Genomic DNA, 22498 nt, shown 5'->3' with positions numbered 1-22498 from the left:
TTTCTCCCTTGACGAACTGTGACCTCTGCTGCCAGCGTTTTCAGATGGGAATTTTTTAGTAGTTCCACAACAAGGGCCTTCTGGTACTGCAACATTTTATTAGACCTCTCCGCCACGGGAAGGAGAGATAGAAAGTTCTCCTTGTAGCGTGGGTCTAGAAGTATGACCAACCAGTAATTACTGTCACCCAAAAAGTGTACAATGCGAGGGTCACGGGAAAGGCAGTAGAACATAAACTCAGCCTTGTGTGCCAGACTGCCAACAGGCAAGACTTCCCTGTCCTGACCAAGAGGACGACTGTCCATGCTCTCCTCCTCATCCTCATTCTCTCTCTCCTCAGGCCATCCACATTGAACAGACGGCATGACAGTTGTGTGGTTAGTACCATCTGTAGCGCAGGAAAACAGCTCCTGTTCCTCCTCCACCTCATTATCACCCAATCCGAGTTGGGATGAGATGAGGCTGAGCTTTATGGCATCACCCTGCATAGCTCCTTGCTCCATTTCATCATGCTCCACCTGCAAAGCCTCCTTTTTAATTGTGAGCAGCGAGTGTTTCAGTAGACAGAGAAATGGGATGGTGACGCTAATTATGGCATCATCGCCGCTCACCATCTTGGTGGAGTCCTCAAAGTTTTGGAAGATGGCACAGATGTCAGACATCCATGCCCTCATCAGCTCTTATGTGCGGAGGCTGACCTGAATACCGATGGGCATGTTGAAGCTAGTACTCAACAACTTCCCTCTGCTGCTCACAAATCATTCCCAACATATGCAAGGTTGAGTTCCAATGCGTGGTGACATTGCACACCAGTCCGTGAGCTGGAAACTTGAAATGCTGCCGAAGCATGGCGAGGACAGTGGAAGCTGTAGGTGACTTTCTAAAATGGGCAGACTCGTGGCGTACTTTGACAAGCAATTCAGGCAGATCTGGGTAGGTTTTGAGAAACCACTGAACCACTAGGTTGAGCACAAGGGCCAGGCATGGTACGTGTGCGAGGTTGCCAAGCTTCAGAGCCGCCACCAGGTTCCTGCCATTGTTACACACGACCATGCCTGGCTGTATGTTCAGCTGTGCCAGCCACAGATCTGCCTGCTCTGTCACAGCTGTCAACAACTCCGCCGCAGTGTGCGGTTTGTTCCCTAAGCATATTAGCTTCAGCACAGCCTGTTGCTGCTTGGCCGAGGCAGTATTGCAGTGCTTCCAGCTTCCGATTGATGTGGTCATTTTGGAGATGGAGGCTGAAGAGTAGGAGGAGATGCAGCAGCTGTAGAATGTAGGAGCAACCCTGATTGACCCAGGACCCACAAGCCTAGGTGTCAAGAGAACGTGTTCCATCCCAAGGTCAAATAGGGTCCCGGCTTCCACTATATTAACACAGTGTGACATCAGCGAGATGTACTGTCCCTAAAATTATTCGGAAGAAAAAGACTCCGTATATATAACCATGCACACCCAATGTTGGAAAAGTGAAAAAAATCTTTATTACATGATTACATTTAGACAACAAAAGAAACATTTTTTAAAAGCATTTAAAACAGACAAAAACATGTGCAATCTTCATATGGGGGAATTCATGATAATAATATGCATAAAAATAGCAATAAACCCCACTATGTTATGTGCCACAGGTGTATTTTACATCACTTATATAGCATTCAATTAATGTAGACCTACTAAGCAACCCTGGCTATAAGTAGCACGGCACAACCAGTCAAAATATGTGTTTATGACAAACCAAACCCTCCTAAATAATATAAGTGAATCAAGGAATGAGTAGGAGAGATGGTCTATTGGCAATGGGGGCCAATATTTTAGAGGTATTTGCCAGATTGTGTCACCAAAGTCATATATGACGTGGCACAGTTGATCCAAATATAAATAACAAGACAGGCCTGTCTTATTTATATTTGGATCAACTGTGCCACATCATATATGACTTTGGTGACACAATGTACTGTCCCTAGCCACAAACACTTGTCCACGTGTCCATGGTTACGTGGACCTTCCCAGTAACCGCGATGTTGAGGGCATGGGTAATGTTCTGGGTCACATGATTAAGTAAGGCGGGGATGGCACACCGGGAGAAATAGTGACAGCTGGGGACCGATTACCGAGGGATGGCTGCCACCATCAAGTTTGCGGAAAGATTCTGTCTCCAGGAGCCTAAAAGGTAACATTTAAAGTGCAAGCAGTCTAGAAATGTGGCAGTTTAGCGCTGTGGACTGTGGGTGGTTGGCTGCGTATTTGCATTTGTGTTCTAAGGACTTGGTTAAGGACAACTTAATGCTGCGCTGGGACAAGGACATGGATGTGGTTGCTGATGGTGGTGGTTGCGAGTGTGCAATGACAGGTGCAGGGCGGGAGGCATCTTCACCTGCACCATGGACAGGGGATTTGTGTGCATGCACAACAGCGGAACAGGCAGTGGTGTCACCCACAGACACTGTTTCTGACCAACTAGTCTGGTGCTTTGCTGTGAAGTGCCTGTGCCTGAGCATACTGGTGTTGTTCAGGCTGTTAGTTTTGCTGTCCCTGCTGATGCTGGCATGGCAGAGGTTGCAAATGGCCTTTTTGGGGTTATCTGGACAGTCTTTCTAAAAGAACCAGACTCTGGAAGACCTAACAGTTTGACTGGCAACTTCCCTCGTGTTGGTGTTCTGGGGAACAGATGCCCGCCTTGTGTCTGAGTCCACCCCACTGCTTGTTCCTGCCTATTGTGGCGCTACGCATCCATCCCCCTCTGTGCTACTGTCCTCGCTATGCATGTCACCTTGCCAGGTTGGGTCAGTGACTTCATCGTACACCACCTCGTCTTCCATGTACGCACCCTAGGCCTCCTCCTGACTAGCTGGCAATTGTGTCTCATCATCATCCACCTCTTGCGACAATAATTGCAGTTTCCCACTGTCGCCTTCATGTGACCATGGCTGCTCAAATGTTTGGGCATTGCTACATGCGATCTCCTCTTGCCCCGCTTGAAGCGGGCTGGGTGAGAGGCCTGAATCTATAAATGGAAAAGTGAACATCTCTTTGGAGTTTCCAAGTGTGCGATCACTTGTCTCCGGGCACTCGACATGGTGGGAGGAAGGAGGATCAGGGTGAGGAATATGCAGTCCAGACTCGTGGCTACTGAGACTGGACCATGTGTAAGACAGGGTGGTGGTGGTGGCAAACTGACTGGAAGCATTATCTGCTATAAAACCAACAACCTTTTCACACTGCTCTGGCTTCAAGAGTGGTGTTCTGTGGCCCCCTAGAAATTGGGACAGGAAGGCAGTTCAACATGACGTGGGTGTTTGTTGTGCTCCCCCAGCAGGTAGTTTCATCTTGCCCATGGCCTCGACCTCTGCATGCACAATCAGCATCAAGTCTGATCAAATCTGATGACCATGGTTTTAGGCAGTGGCCTTATAGATGTGGTATTGGTCAGCAACCGTGTGAATAGATTGAACAACACACAACTGGCAGACTTTAACTGGTGTGTGGCATGCTCCAAAAAATGTGATGTTTATTACCGCAGTAAAATCATCTCACTTCTGATGACCACAGTTTTAGGCCGTGCCCATATAGATGTGGTATTGGTCAATGAACCAAGTGTGAATAGGTTGAACAACACACAACTGGCAGACTTTAACTGGAGTGTAATATTTGGCATGCTCCTAAAAATATGTGACGATTATTACCGCTGTAATATCAGATTACGTCTGATGACCACGGTTTTAGGCAGTGGCCTTATAGATGTGGTATTAGTCAGCAACCAAGTGTGAATAGGTTGATCAAAACACAACTGGCGGACTTTAACTGGAGAGTAATATATGGCACGCTCCAAAAAATGTCACGATTATTACCGCAGTAATATCGTCTCATGTCTGATGAACACACTTTTAGGCAGTGACATTAGAGACGTGGTATTGGTCAGCGATCAAGTATGAATAGATTGAACAACACACAACTGGCAGACTTTAACTGGAGTGTAATATTTGGCACGCTCCCAAAATGTGATGATTAATTACGGCAGTAATATCAGATCACGTCTGATGACCATGGTTTTAGGCAGTGGCGTTATAGATACACGGTAAATAATCAGGATTGAGAGCAACAAAAAACCTTGATATCTAGGGCTATGGATATCTGCAACAGAAGCAGACAGAATGTGCAATGGACCCTATTCTGCTGTATACAGTCTCTGCCTAACTCCTGCTATCACCAGGATTAATAATATGCAGCTGGATTAGTCCTTAGAAGGACTGTTAGTTCAGCTGTATATTGCTGTGGAATACCAAATACCTCACTAATAAATCACCAATTCTCTCCCTAACTCAGCAGCACCTCTCTCTACTCTGCCTGTATGAAGTCTATTATAGACCCGATGATGCTATGGGGCCGGACAATCACTGTAATGTCACAACCAACATTGCTACAGCATTACAGTGAGTGGCAGGCAATTCCTGCATGTTTATTTGCTGTTAAAACAGCTTGAGTCCCCCCCTGCAGCATCCCAGAAGTACTCGCCGAGCACCGAGCATCTCAAGCAGTGAGATGCTCGGGTGAGTACAGAGCAGGAGCGAGCATACTAGCTCATCACTAGTAGTTATATTTTCTTAGCATTGTCTGTTTTCCATTTTCAATATTTTTTCTAATTGTTCCCCCCTGCAGATCCATGAACATGTTTAATTTGAAGCATGGGCCTTTCATTTGTGTACTGGAGGGCTTTAAGAGCCGATGCCCGACTATAGGGTAGACTTCTAATTTTTGACAGGAATTAGATGAGAGTGCTTTGGAATGGGATACAGGGTTGTTATGGGGAGGGGTCCTTCCCCAGTTGCACTATTACTGTAGACTGGACTGTTTCCCGGATGTGCTGGTCTTAGATGTGAGAGGCAATGATCTTGGAATCAGGTCATCCAGGCACCTTATCAGAGATATCAGTTAAATTTTCTTCACATTTGGGTATTTTTTTAAGGTGTTATACCGGTATGGTAAGAGATGTATGCTCATCTCATTTGGTGCAACACTTATTTGGTTGAAAGGATTAATAAAGCTTGGGGCTGCATTAATAAAACTGTGTTGAGTTTTGTCAGGAGGAATGGTGGCCTGGTGGTGCAAAACAGCGAACTGGAAGTGCCGGATACGGATTTCATTCGAGAGGATGGCATACATTTAAATGAAGTGAGTTTATATCTTTGGTCTTTGGATTTGAGAGATAAAGCAGTCAAGGTGTGGCGTACCTCTCTGGCACAAGGGATTGCGCCTCTTCGTTGTGAAGGTGAGGAGGTCAGGGATTACCTTGGTTAATGAGCACATCGGATGTATGGTGGCCCTTAATCAATAGGTGTGCTTAGTTCCTGCTGGAATGGTTTCCAGGGAACAGAGAAATTGTTGTGTGGGCAATACTTTGACAATTTGTCAACCCCGAGTTGGAGCTGTGCGACTAGTGAACGTAGTAGTTTGTACAGTCCAGTGTTTGGTGGGCCATCCAGGATCTGCCCAGAAAAGAAATGATGATTTAAGTTTTGTTTATTTTAATATCGTAACCAATAAACGCTGCTCTGGGAATTATTTCCATCGTCACTCAGCTTCATGTTTTAATCATTAATGCTATATACACTTTTCAATACCCTAGTCATGCTTCTGTAGGAATTAAGAACATAAATAGCAGGCATGTGGTGCTTGCAAATCAAATATTATTGATTAATCGTTCATCAGCAAATATGTCCACCTGTATAAAAGCAGAAGTTTTGGCAGTGTGCTGATCTTTAGAATTCAGTCTTGTGCTAAAAAAAGGCAAGGAGCAAAGTCATCAGTCTTCTTAGTCATCATCTCAGAGAAGCAATTGTTGCTGCCCCTCAGTCGGCAAAAGGTTATAAGGCCATTTTCAAACTATTTGCAGTCACCAATCTACAATAAGAAACATTATTTTGCATGCCACTTGAGTTTCTGCACACCTAGTCAGTACCATAGAAATGTTTAAAATATCTTTAGATTAATATAATTAAAACTCTGCACTGGAAGTAATAGACATGATTCAAACCATGAAAATATTCTGTTACCATTATCCCTCCTCTATCAATTGTTACTATACATTTATAAATGTATGTTTAGAAAGTATTCTCTGTGCATCTAAAAAAGAATATATTGGCCCCGACATAGCCCTCCAAAAAGTATAATGGACCCCAAATAGCCCTCCGAACAAGAAAATAATGTCTCCCACACAGTATGATGGACCCCACACAACCTTCCACTCTGTATAATGGCCCTCCATACAGTTTAATGGACCCCACACTCCTCCACACAGTATCAAAGTCCCCACACAGCATAATGTCCCCCATTAGCCCTTCAAGTAGTATAATGTCCCCACATAGCACTCCAAATAGGATAATGACCATCACATAGCCCTTCTTACAGAATATGAACCTCATAATACATAATACATATGGCCCTCACATAGTCCTCCAAATAGTATAATCCTGGATGCAGATATAGTTGAAAATGTGATTCTGTGTGGGGGGGCACCTGATTTTAATAAAAAAGATTAGTGTCCAGGCACTTTTGACCATATCGTATTTGCTTTGTAACAGCTGCTTTGTTATAGTTGCTTTGCATTATTAATTTTTGAAATCTTTATTACATTATTTCACACTCAGTAATGTCACCTAATCTGTTTCTTTTTCAATTTTTTTTGCTGCTTTTATGTGGATGCATGGTAATCTCTGCATTTATACTATTTTCTCATGCTGATGAAAAAATTGTCTTGCCAATTTCTTTAGAGGTTAATTTATGACAACATTTTTAATAGCCTTCCAATATCTTAAACAGAAGCAGTTCTTCTAAAAAGCAGTCAATTTTAACATTCTGCAGATACAAAGCTTATGTTGTGGGAATGTCTGAAAGGTCAAAAATAGATGAGTCAATGTCAGCACTGATTTGTGCTTTGCAGACGTCAGGAGATATGAAAAGGTTTTTACTTTTATTTAGTGTCGACTTTGAAAACCTGTTTCTTTTAGTAAAAAAGAAAACAGATTTAGGTGGAGATTAGTGTTGAGCGATACCTTCCGATATCGGGAAATATCACATCAGATTGGATCGGACCGATACCGAAAAAGTATTGGATATCGCCGATTCCGATACCGGAAACCAATGCAAGTCAATGGGACAGAAATATCGGAATGAAAATAAACCCTTTCTTTCCTTGTAGGTTAATTCTACATGAAGGAAAACAACTAAGAATAATGTAGAATGTATTGGGGGAGGTGGGGGAGACAATAAAGGCATAGAGGTTTAGCCCAATCAAATGGAATAGCAGGAATTAATATTTTTTTTAAGACGCTCTGAGTTACGGAAATATTGACTATGTTAAGTATTTTTATATTTTGTCAGATATTTATGTTTCACTACTTCCATGCTCTTCACCTTCTTTTTTACTTCTCCCACACTTTCTCCTTCATCATCCTCAGCATCTTTTTCATCCACTTCTTCTTCACCTTCTTCATCTTCTTCTTCTTCACCTTCTTCGTATTATTCTTTTTTTTTACATTCTTCATATTCTACTTCTTCATCTTCTTCATATTCTTCTTCTTCATCATATTCTTATTTGTGACAGGCATTCCTGTAGTTGTTATCTATAAAAGGTTGGACATTACACCTTTCGTTCTGCCCGTCACAAAAGATTTACAACAGGATTTGTCCGTGTTCAGTTTGGCCTGCAGCAGCAGGTCTTTTCCAGGGGCACCACGAGGAGGAACGGACTCACCCCCATACACTGCTTAGTCATCTTCTGCTTATAATTTAGATATTATCTTTTGCTCTGATTTTTAGTCTTATGCTTAATGTTCTTCCGCTTTTTGTTCTGCAGCTTCTTGTATTTCTGCTTCTTGGTTTTCTGTCTCTTGTTCTTCTGTATCTTGGTGCTTGTCTTCTCTTCTTTGTCCTCTTGGTCAACTTCTTCAGGGTCATCTTCTTGGTCTTCTTCGGGGTGGTCTTCAGGGTCGTCGTCTTCGGGGGTCCTCATCTTCGGGGTCCTTGTCTTCTTCGGGGTGGTCTTCAGGGTCCTCGTCTCCTTCGGGGTGGTCTTCAGGGTCCTCTTCTTTTTCGGGGTGGTCTTCAGGGTCCTCGTCTTCAGGGTCGTTGTCTTCGGGGTCCTCGTCTTCTTAGGGTTGGTCTTCAGGGTCCTTGTCTTCAGGGTCCTCATCAGGGAGATCCAGAGTGATTACCAAGAACCATTTCAAAAAGCTTGAACTTGGAAATGTAGCAGAAGGTACAAGAAAACTGAGGAACTACCGAGAACCAGCTGACGGTACTGGAACCCGGATGGGTAGCAGAAGGTACAAGAGCCAATGGAACTGCCGAACACCAGCTGACGGTACTGGAACTCGGTTACTAAGCAGGAGGTACCTGTGCCAGAAAGCACTACCAAGGACCAGCAGACGTTGGTGGAACTTGGATACCGAGAAGGAGGCACCTAATCCAAAGGCACTGCCGAGAACCAGCTGACGGTACTGGAACCCGGATGGGTAGTAGAAGGTACAAGAGCCAATGGAACTGCCGAAGACCAGCTGACGGTACTGGAACTCGGTTACTAAGCAGGAGGTACCTGTGCCAGAAAGCACTACCAAGGACCAGCAGACGTTGGTGGAACTTGGATACCGAGAAGGAGGCACCTAATCCAAAGGCACTGCCGAGAACCAGCTGACGGTACTGGAACCCGGATAGGTAGCAGAAGGTACCCATGTAAAAAAAAGTTCAAGACCGCGAGCCGGCCGCAGTTACCAAAACCCACAGTCCTACAGGGGGTGCTTGTCCTATTGGCACTATGGAACCAGCCTTCATTGCCAGATCCCACAGCCCACATAGGAGTCACCTAAACTGCAGGCACCATAGAGTCGGCTAACCCGACCGCAACACGACAGGACAACGCATTGGAGGCAAAGTGACGTTGACACTACCCGGAAACAGCTGGCGTGCTGGAACCAGGCTGGGCAGGAGGGAGTACCCGTGCCAAAGTCACTGCCGAGAACCAGCTGACGGTACTGGAACCCGGATGGGTAGTAGAAGGTACAAGAGCCAATAGAACTGCCGAAGACCAGCTGACGGTACTGGAACTCGGTTACTAAGCAGGAGGTACCTGTGCCAGAAAGCACTACCAAGGACCAGCAGACGTTGGTGGAACTTGGATACCGAGAAGGAGGCACCTAATCCAAAGGCACTGCCGAGAACCAGCTGACGGTACTGGAACCCGGATGGGTAGCAGAAGGTACCAATGTAAAAAAAAGTTCAAGGCCGCAAGACGGCCGCAGTTACCAAAACCCACAGTCCTACAGGGGGTGCTTGTCCTATTGGCACTATGGAACCAGCCTTCATTGCCAGATCCCGCAGCCCACATAGGAGTCACCTAAACTGCAGGCACCATAGAGTCGGCTAACCCGACCGCAACACGATAGGACAACGCATTGGAGGCAAAGTGACGTTGACACTACCCGGAAACAGCTGGCATGCTGGAACCAGGCTGGGCAGGAGGGAGTACCCGTGCCAAAGTCACTGCCGAGAACCAGCTGACGGTACTGGAACCCGGATGGGTAGTAGAAGGTACAAGAGCAAATGGAACTACCGAGAACCAGCTGGCGGTGCTGGAACCCAGGGTAAATACTAAAAACAGAATGGAGCCAGAGGTGTAATTGGAGCAAGTTTTAAATCAGTAGTACAGTGGATGTGGACAAAGCAGGAGAATTTGACGGACACACAGCAGGGGAACAGCTGACGTTACTGAACCCCAATAACACTGGAGCAAGCATTGACTGTGCAGACGGCACTTCTGAGCAGCAACTAGCGGTATTGGAGCCCAGGGTAAATACTAAAAACAGAGGAGCCAGAGGTGTATTTGGAGGAGGTTTTAAATCAGTAGTACAGTGGATGTGGACAAAGCAGGAGAAATTGCCGTCCGCACAGCAGGGGAACAGCTGACGTTACCGAACCCCAATAACATGGAAGCAAGTGTTGACTGTGCAGACGGCACTTCCGAGCGCCAACTGGCGGTGTTGGAGCTCAGGGATAATACTGAAAACAGAGGAGCCAGAGGTGTAATTGGAGCAACTTTAAAATCTGTAGTAGTGAGAATGTGGACAGAGCAGGAGAAATTGCCGTCCGCACAGCAGGGGAACAGCTGACGTTACTGAACCCCAAAGACACGGCAGCAAGTGTTGACTGTGCAGACGGCATTTCCGAGCGCCAACTGGCGGTGTTGGAGCTCAGGGATAATACTGAAAACAGAGGAGCCAGAGGTGTATTTGGAGCAACTTTAAAATCTGTAGTAGTGAGAATGTGGACAGAGCAGGAGAAATTGCCGTCCGCACAGCAGGGGAACAGCTGACGTTACCGAACCCCAATAACATGTCAGCAAGTGTTGACTGTGCAGATGGCACTTCCGAGCGCCAACTGGAGGTGTTGGAGCTCAGGGATAATACTGAAAACAGAGGAGCCAGAGGTGTATTTGGAGGAGGTTTTAAATCAGTAGTACAGTGGATGTGGACAGAGGAGGAGAAATTGCCGTCCGCACAGCAGGGGAAAAGCTGACGTTACTGAACCCCAATAACACGGCAGCAAGTGTTGACTGTGCAGACGGCACTTCCGAGCGCCAACTGGCGGTGTTGTAGCTCAGGGATAATACTGAAAACAGAGGAGCCAGAGGTGTAATTGGAGCAACTTTAAAATCTGTAGTAGTGAGAATGTGGACAGAGCAGGAGAAATTGCCGTCCGCACAGCAGGGGAACAGCTGACGTTACTGAACCCCAAAGACACGGCAGCAAGTGTTGACTGTGCAGATGGCACTTCCGAGCGCCAACTGGCGGTGTTGGAGCTCAGGGATAATACTGAAAACAGAGGAGCCAGAGGTGTATTTGGATCAACTTTAAAATCTGTAGTAGTGAGAATGTGGACAGAGCAGGAGAAATTGCCGTCCGCACAGCAGGGGAACAGCTGACGTTACTGAACCCCAATGACACGGCAGCAAGTGTTGACTGTGCAGACGGCACTTCCGAGCACCAACTCGCGGTGTTGGAGCTCAGGGATAATACTGAAAACAGAGGAGCCAGAGGTGTAATTGGAGCAACTTTAAAATCTGTAGTAGTGAGAATGTGGACAGAGCAGGAGAAATTGCCGTCCGCACAGCAGGGGAACAGCTGACGTTACTGAACCCCAATGACACGGCAGCAAGTATTGACTGTGCAGACGGCACTTCCGAGCGCCAACTGGCGGTGTTGGAGCTCAGGGATAATACTGAAAACAGAGGAGCCAGAGGTGTATTTGGAGGGAGGTTTTAAATCAGTAGTACAGTGGATGTGGACAGAGCAGGAGAAATTGCCGTCCGCACAGCAGGGGAAAAGCTGACGTTACTGAACCCCAATAACACGGCAGCAAGTGTTGACTGTGTAGACGGCACTTCCGAGCGCCAACTGGCGGTGTTGGAGCTCAGGGATAATACTGAAAACAGTGGAGCCAGAGGTGTAATTGGAGCAACTTTAAAATCTGTAGTAGTGAGAATGTGGATAGAGCAGGAGAAATTGCCGTCCGCACAGCAGGGGAACAGCTGACGTTACCGAACCCCAATAAAATGGCTGCAAGTGTTGACTGTGCAGACGGCACTTCCGAGCGCCAACTGGCGGTGTTGGAGCTCAGGGATAATACTGAAAACAGAGGAGCCAGAGGTGTATTTGGAGGAGGTTTTAAATCAGTAGTACAGTGGATGTGGACAGAGCAGGAGAAATTGCCGTCCGCACAGCAGGGGAACAGCTGACGTTACTGAACCCCAATGACACGGCAGCAAGTGTTGACTGTGCAGACGGCACTTCCGAGCGCCAACTGGCGGTGTTGGAGCTCAGGGATAATACTGAAAACAGAGGAGCCAGAGGTGTAATTGGAGCAACTTTAAAATCTGTAGTTGTGAGAATGTGGACAGAGCAGGAGAAATTGCCATCCGCACAGCAGGGGAACAGCTGACGTTACTGAACCCCAATGACACGGCAGCAAGTGTTGACAGTGCAGACGGCACTTCCGAGCGCCAACTGGCGGTGTTGGAGCTCAGGGATAATACTGAAAACAGAGGAGCCAGAGGTGTAATTGGAGCAACTTTAAAATCTGTAGTAGTGAGAATGTGGACAGAGGAGGAGAAATTGCCGTCCGCACAGCAGGGGAACAGCTGACGTTACTGAACCCCAATAACATGGCAGCAAGTGATGACTGTGCAGACGGCACTTCCGAGCGCCAACTGGCGATGTTGGAGCTCAGGGATAATACTGAAAACAGAGGAGCCAGAGGTGTATTTGGAGGAGGTTTTAAATCAGTAGTAAAGTGGATGTGGACAGAGCAGGAGAAATTGCCGTCCGCACAGCAGGGGAACAGCTGACGTTACTGAACCCCAATAACATGGCAGCAAGTGTTGACTGTGCAGACGGCACTTCCGAGCGCCAACTGGCGGTGTTGGAGCTCAGGGATAATACTGAAAACAGAGGAGCCAGAGGTGTATTTACAGGAGGTTTTAAATCAGTAGTATAGTGGATGTGGACAGAGCAGGAGAAAGTGCCGTCCGCACAGCAGGGGAAAAGCTGACGTTTCTGAACCCCAATAACACGGCAGCAAGTGTTGACTGTGTAGACGGCACTTCCGAGCGCCAACTGGCGGTGTTGGAGCTCAGGGATAATACTGAAAACAGAGGAGCCAGAGGTGTAATTGGAGCAACTTTAAAATCAGTAGTAGTGAGAATGTGGACAGAGCAGGAGAAATTGCCGTCCGCACAGCAGGGGAACAGCTGACGTTACTGAACCGCAATAACACGGCAGCAAGTGTTAACTGTGCAGACGGCACTTCCGAGCACCAACTGGCGGTGTTGGAGCTCAGGGATTACAGTTCAGGTGGTAGAAACATGAACAGAACAGGAGACCTGGATACTTTTGCCAACAAATTATTTATTCTGGAAGAGGACTGGCAAATTCATGAGAGATCCAGGCCTTGTTCATTTTGAGAAAAGTAAGCCGGTCAACGTTATCGGAGGATAGTCGCATGCGTTGGTCTGTTAGTACACCACCTGCGGCACTAAGGACACGTTCCGATAATACACTAGCAGCAGGGCAAGCTAGCACCTCCAATGCATACTGACTTAGCTCTGGCCATGTATCTAGCTTACAGACCCAAAACTTGAAGGGAGAAGAGCCGCCTGGGAGTACACTAAGAGGGCAAGACATGTAGTCTGTCACCATCTGACGGAAACGTTGCCTCCTGCTGACTGGAGCCGTCTGTGATGGTGTAGACATTTGTGGCGGCGGGGACACAAAACTTTGCCACATTTCGGCCATACTGGTCTTGCCTTGTGCTGAGGCGCTGCTTCTGCTCCCTCTTTGTGCAGAGCTTCCTCCACTGCCTCGACGCACTGAGCTGCTTTGTAAAGCACTAGCAGCACTGCTCTCGGTTGGAATGGAGAACATGATGGAATGCACCAGTGCGTCTTGGTACTCCCGCATTTTACGCTCCCGGTTCAACGGTGTTATGAGGCTTTGTAAGTTGTCCCGGTAGCGAGGATCTAGGAGGGTGGACACCCAATAATCAGCCGTGTTGAGAATGTTGGCGATGCGGCGGTCGTTTCTCAGGCACTGCAGCATGAAATCAACCATGTGCTGCAGACTGCCAACTGGCCAAGAAACGCTGTCCCCTGCTTGAGGCGTGATCTCTGCCTGCTCTGCATCACCCCACCCTCGCTCTAGATACTGACTACTAGAGCATTGTGTACCTCCCTCCTCTGGACAGATGTCTTCCTCATCCATTGACTCCTCCTCATCCTCCTCACAAAGTGTCCCCTGCCTAGGCCTTTGTGAGGAACCATGTTGTGCAGACTGTAGAGAAGCAGATGGCATTTGTGACTTCTCATCCTCCACCTCTTCCAAAACCTCGTCCCTTAGTGCTTGCAGTGTTTTTTCAAGCAGGCAGATAAGGGGGATATTCATGCTGACTAGTGCATCATCTGCACTCGCCATCCGCGTGGAATAATCGAAGGCACGCAAAACGTGGCAAATGTCCTTCATAGAGGCCCACTCAGTGGTGGTGAAGTGTGAACGGCGCGCACTGCGACTTGTTTGCGCCTGCTGCAGCTGGTACTCCATTACTGCTGCCTGCTGTTCACACAACCTCTCCAACATATGTAACGTTGAATTCCACCTGGTGGGTAGGTCACATATGATGCGATGTTCCGGAAGACGTAATCGGCGCTGCAGAGCTGCAATGCGTGATCTTGCATTGCTGGAACGCCGCAAGTGAGCGCACTCTATGCGGACCTTGTGAAGCAGTGCATCAAGATCCGGATAGTCCCTCAAAAAACTCTGCACGACCAAGTTGAGCACATGTGCCAGACATGGAATGTGAGTGAGGTTGCCTAGGCCCAGAGCTGCCACCAGATTTCGGCCATTGTCACACACTACCATGCCTGGCTGGAGATTCACTGGCACAAACCACACGTCGCTCTGCTGCTTGATGGCATTCCAGAGCTCCTGCGCTGTGTGGCTTCGATTCCCCAAAGAAATTAATTTTAATACGGCCTGTTGACGTTTGGCCACGGCTGTGCTCATATTGGTCACCATAACAGGTAACCGTTCACGGGTCGATGTGGAGGTAGACCGTGACGGCTCCTGCAGCGCTGATTCAGAGGAACTGGAGTATGAGGAGGAGTCAATGTGTACAGACTGGATTCCTGCAATCCTTGTAGTTGGCAGAACACGTACAGCGCCACTCTCAAGATCTGTACCCGGCTCCACAACATTTACCCAATGGGCAGTGAGGGAAAGGTATCGTCCCTGTCCATGCTTACTGGTCCACGCATCGGTGGTCAGGTGGACCTTGCTACTGACGGCGTTTTGTAGCGCATGTTTAATTTTTCCCTCCACATGATGTTGCAGGGCAGGAACGGCTTGCCTGCTGAAATAAAATCGGCTGGGCACGTTGTATTGTGGGACTGAAAATGCCATAAAGTTACGGAATGTGTCAGTCTCCACCAGCCTGAATGATAGCATTTCAAGGGCCAGTAGTTTAGCAATGCCAGCATTCAGAGCCTGTGCTCGGGGGTGGTTTGCCGAGTATGGGCGCCTTTTCTCCCATGCCTGTGCTAACGATGGCTGTAGACTGGCCTGGGAGTGTGAGGATGACTGGGAAAGTGGTGCTGTGGGTGGAATTACACTGTGTCTCTGTACAACAGTGCCAGAGATTCTTCCATGGCGATCCTGTGAGGAAGCCGAACCAGCTGTGTGTGAGCTGGAGGAAGAGGCTACAACACGAGCTGAAGAGGTGGTAGGTGGCGCTGTAGGTTGGCCTAGGTCTTCAGTGTGTTTTTGTAACTCCACCACGTGCTTGGTCCGCACATGTTTCCACATATTTGTGGTATTGAGGTTGCTGACACTTTTCCCTCTTTTCACCTTCTGATTACACAGCTTGCATTTGACAAAGCAAATGTCATCTGCAACTGTGTCAAAAAAGGACCAGGCACTGCAAGACTTGGCAGCGCCCGCTTTGGATTTTGGAAGAGCCATGCTCCTAATGGGTGCCAAAGTGGAGGCTACAGGCAACCAAGTCTGCCCCCTCCCTCTCCCTCCTTTTTGGGCTGTTCGGGGAATCTCTTCCTCAGAGCTGCTCCCACCACCTTCCTGTCCCTCACGCCATGATGGGTCAAGGACCTCATCATCTACACCACCCTCTTCAAACAACTGCTTCTCCTGGGTAGTCTCAACAGCACAGTACGCACCAGAAAGTGGCACCTGAGTCTCATCATCAGATGCGTACTGAGGTGTGCTGCTGACCATAGGCACTGGCCCTCCCGCCTCTTCAGATTCAGAGAGACAAAACGGTTGCGCATCACTGCATACTACCTCTTCTTCAAATTCTCGAATTCTGCTTGGCTGGCCCCCTCTTTCCAAGCCAAGAGATTCAGAGAACAGAAGTAGAGATGGCTCCTGTACAGGGCTCTCTGACTGCCTGGGCAATTTGGCAGGTGGTGAAGAGACAGATGGGTGCTCTTCAGTGCTCAGGACCTGAGAGGATCTGGAACTAATTGAAGTCGATGCGTTAGCTGCCATCCATCCGACAACGGCTTCAATTTGGTCCTCCCACAGCAGTGGGGTACGGCTAGCTCCTACAAAGCTGCGCATAAAGGACTGTTCCCTGGTAAAACTGGGGGATGCTAAGTCACTGGTGCCCGCAGCAGGCACAGAATCCGCACGTCCTCTCCCTGCAGGCACAGAATCCTCACGTCCTCTCCCTGCAGAAACTCCACGCCCACGCCCACGCCCACGCTCACGACCACATGCCTTACTCCCTGCTTTCTTCATCTTGGTAGACTGATAAAGATAGGCAGAAAAGTACTAAGGGCTTAGTGTGCTTATTCCTGAACAGCTGCTAACAGGTATAAGAAACACTAATTTTATAAAGTGTGGACTAGACTTTAATATGAGCTAATGTGGCCTACACAACTGTAAAGTGGAGTGTTTGGTGAATTTTATTTAGGTTTTTTTTGTCACAAAAATACACTAGATGTGCCTAAAGATGTAATAACGATAGTATCACAAACTTTTTGTAGCTATTACAATGTAGGAAGGTAACCTACAATGCAATAGATGAGGCTGCAAAAAATAGGCTAATACTAATCTGGCTGGGGCTGCAGGGTCCAATGCTGCAGAAAGGCTCCTCTAACTACTCCTATATAGTGTGTTTGGAACCAATTTAGCTGAATACGGATGGAACCACCACACTAATAGGAGAAATCAGGAAAAATTATGAATTGGCAAAAAAGGACAATGTATGAGGCAGTGACACACACTGAGTGCACTACAACCAGACGTGGTTGAAGCACACACTACAGGGTGAGCTGCACTCACACACCAGACCTTGCAGACAGCGGTGAACAGTACAGATGCAGAGCACTGTGCACTAGCGCTGCAAGACCAAAAAAATTTCTCTATCTACTCCTATATAGTGTGTTTGGAACCAATTTAGCTGAATACGGATGGAACCACCACACTAATAGGAGATATCAGGAAAAATTATGAATTGGCAAAAAAGGACAATGTATGAGGCAGTGACACACACTGAGTGCACTACAACCAGACGTGGTTGAAGCACACACTACAGGGTGAGCTGCACTCACACACCAGACCTTGCAGACAGCGGTGAACAGTACAGATGCAGAGCACTGTGCACTAGCGCTGCAAGACCAAAAAAATTTCTCTATCTACTCCTATATAGTGTGTTTGGAACAAATTTAGCTGAATACGGATGGAACCACCACACTAATAGGAGATATCAGGAAAAATTATGAATTGGCAAAAAAGGACAATGTATGAGGCAGTGACGCACGCTGAGCGCACTATAACCAGACGTGGCTGAAGCACACACTACAGGGTGAGCTGCACTCACACACAGAGACCTTGCAGAAAGCGGTGAACAGCACAGAGAACTGTGCACTAGCACTGCAAGGCACAGCGATTTATAAAGTAGCTTGGGTAAAGCAGAATAGACCAAATAGGTAGCTAAAACTGTCCCTCAGAACAACAGCATCCTATCCCTAACTGAATTCACAGCAGAGTGAGCTCAAAATGGCGGCGGCGGCTTTTATAATGCATCATAACATCATTTCAGCAGCCAATCACAGCCATGCCATTAGTTAAGATGCCTACATGCCTAACAGGATGTGCCCACACTTCTTAGGATCCTCATTGGCTGAATAAAATGAAAATGGCTCATTGCATTATGGGAACTTCCGATTCCGGTATACGATATTCCAAAAGTATCGGAATTAAGTATCGGAATTCCGATACCGCGACTATCGGCCGATACCCGATATTTCAGTATCGTAATGCTCAACACTAGTGGAGATACATCAAGTCTGGCACTCCATAAGCCAGATGGAATTAGATGTACCAAATTTATTAAGTGGCCTATGTCAGGTATGAGCCGGCATAGATCTCAGCTATATTTTTTTTAGAACTTCTAATGCAAATTAGAGAAAATTTGTAAGGCTGTTGTAGGCCATGCTAACTCCCACTATGCCCTGTCCAATTTTTAGAAAAGTTGATGCATCAGTGTAAAAACACAATAATTTTTGAGCAAATCTGGAATCCTGTCATAAAAACTTTGTTGAATAAATCTCAGTTTTTCGTGATGTTTTTTAGCTTATGTTCTCGTGACTTTATGATTGCAAGGATTTTACAGATTACTGTTGTTAAAAAAATTAAATTCCAGCAGAAACCAAGTGGTTTCTATTATAAGTAAATATCTATATCCCTTTGTAAGCAGGACCATTGAGACTGGAAAAATACAGTTGAAGCCAGAAGTGTATGTAAACTTCTGGTTTCAACTGTATGTGTAATTGGTTTAACAACTGGCTCAGTGATAGGAAATAATGGTTATGCTTGGGTAACATTTAACGGTGGGGCCTCACATGGGTCAGTAGTGGACCCTCTCTTTTTTAATACATTTATTAATGACCTTACAGAGAACATACGAAGTAGTAAGTTCAATATTTGCAGATGATACTAATCTTTACAATGTAATCAACGCAAAGCAGGATACTTTACATTTATTAAGGGATTTAAATAAGCTGGTGGCTTTGGTGGAGACATGTCAATAATTGAAGTTTAATGTAGATGAATGTAATGTCAAGCACCTGGAAATAAAACTGTAAAAATGTACACTTATGTTCTAAATGGGAGTAACTAGGTAAAACTGTAATTGAAAAAGACTTGATTGTATGGGTGCACAGCAAACTCAACTTTAGTGACCAGTGACAGGCGGCTGATGCAAGGCAACATAATTTTGCCTCTTTTAATTAGACATATTGTGTACAATTTTGGTCTCCAGTATATACAAGATGGACATAGCTGAGTTACAGTGCAGAGAAGAGCAACAAAGGTTATTGAGGGAATGGTTGGACTGCAATACTAAGACATGTTATCAAACTTGGGGTTATTTAGTTTGAAAAGACAAAGACTTGGGGGCCGATCTTTTTACAATCTGCAAATATATGAGGGGACAGTACAGAGATCTTTCTAATGATTTATGTATACCAATGCCTGCAATGATAACAAGGGAGCATCCTCTAAATCTAAAGAAAATACATTTTTATCATTATCACTGACAGTGATTCTTTAAAGTGCAAGCAGTGAGATTACAGGAACTCTCTGCCACACAATTTTGTAATGGTTGATTCGCTAAAAATGTTTAAGGAGGACTTAGATTTTATGATGGGATGATGATTCAGATAATTAGTCTGACTGTAATATGTGTAGTCATAAAGGAATTTTTCCCCTAATATTGTGCAATAAGTGTAAGGTGCCCAGGACAGTAGACGTGGGCAAGCTGCAGCTCCATAACACCCTGGCACTTTACAAACAAATCGTGTCCAAGTCTATATGTGTTGTGCTGTGTAAGGTGCATTACACTCACTTGCAGGCCGGAGTGCAATGTTTCCCTCACGTGGTTCCACGTCCATATCCCTCTGCACCGAAGGGTTGTCGGTGCTCTCCATAGCCCCCCACTCAAGCCTTACGCTCTGGATATTGCAGGAATGTCCACTGGGAGTTTTGTATAACCTCATAGCATCAGAATGTTTTGCTACCACACTGCTTTCAGCCGACTGCACCTTGAACTTCACCTTGCTTCCAATGAGCACTTTCACTTTCTCTCTCACTGATGCTTACTAACTGGCAAAACCAGGAAGTATTTCCCTTTTCTACTTGCCCTATTCCCTCCCAATCTGGGCTATTCCCAAAATATTAACTGTATCTTGCCCTACTGTACCTACAGTTTCTCTGTGCATCCAAAGCATTAAACTATGTCCTATACTTTCCCTATACCTGAGCTGAATGTACCAGAGTCACCTTAGGCGCTACCTTTGCAGTACCCACACAGCAGCATCAGTACCTATCACACAATGCATTAGTTACATTACACTCTATATATTTTACATTTCACATGTCACCATAAAATGCAGTAAAATACATGACAGTATTCACACTACACAACTGTTGTCTTCAGGGAAAGGAAAATGACAGTCTCTGTCACACCCTTGCATAAAGATCAGGCGTGTTTGCCACCCCCTGGCTCAACATGTTAGGTGATTGATTAATTGGATATATTTGTATCTTCTTTCAACCTTAAAGGGGTTTGTTCTTTTCAAATAAAATTCATCCCTCATTGTATTTTGTTTAAAAAAAACATCCTATATTGTCCTTGCCCCAGGGAGTCCCCGCCACTACCACTGTATGGTGGCTGCGATGCTGACATTGCCTTGATTCTACTGCAACCAATCAGTGAGCTCAGCAGCTGGATCCTGGGAAGGTGATTACAGTGCAGATTTATTTAAAAAAAATGCTGCCACGTACAGTACTTGAAGCTATGAAGCTAATGAAATGTATGCCGTGCATCAAACAACAATGTTTCACTTCTACCTATAAATACTTCACAACCTGTCATTACCATGTTAACATGATAACATATGTTGCAATGGCAGATGACTGACTTCAGATTCCTTATTCCACTCAAAGCAGTCACTGGTGCCACCATGTAAACTTGTGTAATACATATTATATAAGCCTGCCCATGTAGTGGCTTGTAGGATTTAGACAGGCTCCCGATCCTGGGGATCTGCAGGGTTTTAAAAGAATAAGTTATTTTCTTCTTGAACAGATATTGCTCAACATTAGTGCATGAATATAAAAAACAGTTTAATAATCAAGCTCCACTTAACATCTGGGAATATTCAATATTTAGTAAGCTTTCTTTCTGTCCCCTAGAAACTTAGCAGCTTCCCAACAATAGCATCTGCTTTTTATTACAGTAGCCTGCTCAGAATCACCAGTGGAACAGACAAGCAGAATAATATGGCTAAAGTCTACAATATGAGAGAAGGGTTGACCTGTGTCAGAAGAGACACTGAAAAAATGATGCCCGTGTCCTGCGTGCTGTTATCCATAAAGGATTTGGAGTTTATTATCATGGAGAGACATCATTATCCTTTATTAATCCTGTCTAGAGGACTCCAGAATTCCACTCCAGCTGTACGAGTGATAGCAACCAGTTACAGACGTGGATTTTTCAGATTTATTTTTTTCAATTTCTTTAATAAGTGATCTCTTGCTTTACTAAAATAGAATGCTTATCTGTTCATTATTAATAGAGTTATACTGCTATTATATTAAATTATATTTTACTCTAACAGATACTTTGAAGCATATTTTATAGTTCAATTTCTAACAGATGTAATGTAGTGTGAAGATGAAATAATGAAATCGGGGAAATGGAATATATATATATATATATATATATATATATATATATATATACAGGGTGGTCCAAAAGTAGGTGGACAGAAAGTGGAATAAGATTATGAAGGGGGAGATTTATCAAACATGGTGTAAAGTGAAACTGGCTCAGTTGCCCTTAGCAACCAATCAGATTCCACTTTTCATTCCTCACAGACTCTTTGGAAAATGAAAGGTGGAATCTGTTTGGTTGCTAAGGGCAACTGAGCCAGTTTCACAGATCTAGTTTTCACAGATAGATCTCCCCCAAATCTGTTTTCTTTTCAGATAATTCAGATAACACATAATGGCAAATAATTTAAATACAGATCAAAGAAAATGGATTTTAACAGAGTATTGGAAATCTCAAAATGCTGAGACCGTTAGAGCAAATTGGGTTGAAACATTTGGTACTCAAGCCCCAAAGAGACAAACCATTTACCGCATTCGTGACAAATTCAATGCCACTGGCTCAATCCTTAATGCTCCAAAAACTGGTCGACCCAAAACAGTCTGTACAGAAGATAATAAACAACTTGTTGCTGAAACATTTGTTCAGAGTCCAAAGAAGTCCACCAGAAGAGCCTCTTTGGAATTGGGAATTTCACGAGCTTCTATCATGCGAATCCTGAAATCTATTGGGTGGAAAGCTTGTCGTCCACATCTAATTCATGGTTTATTGGAGGATGATCCAGACAGGTGGTTGCAATTTAGTGAGATTATGCTTAACGAAATTGAAGAAAATCCAGTAATTTTAGATAACATTATGTGGAGTGATGAAGCTTCTTTCAAATTATCCGGCCATATTAACAGACATAATTGTATTTACTGGTATAATGAGAACATGCATTTAACATTAGAGCAACAACTAAATGAGCCTGGTGTCAATGTTTGGGATGGTATTTCAAGTTTTGGTGTTTTAGGACCAATATTTTTTGATGGAACATTCACAGGAGATAAGTATCTCAAAATTCTAATGAATCAAGTTGTTACCCAGTTACAGCAACAGCCTAATTCAAATGTTATTATTTTCTGTCCACCTACTTTTGGACCACCCAGTAGATATATATATATATATATATAAATATATATATATATATATATATATATATATATATATATATATAAAATTAATGTGATTAAGTTTCATGATGGTGTAGGACATGGAGCTCTTT

Source organism: Phyllobates terribilis, unplaced genomic scaffold (genome assembly GCF_046119375.1).
Source record: "Phyllobates terribilis strain yellow unplaced genomic scaffold, ASM4611937v1 Scaffold_4__5_contigs__length_816908805, whole genome shotgun sequence".
In the NCBI taxonomy this organism is placed as follows: Eukaryota; Metazoa; Chordata; class Amphibia; order Anura; family Dendrobatidae; genus Phyllobates; species Phyllobates terribilis.
This window is presented reverse-complemented; position numbering follows the sequence as displayed.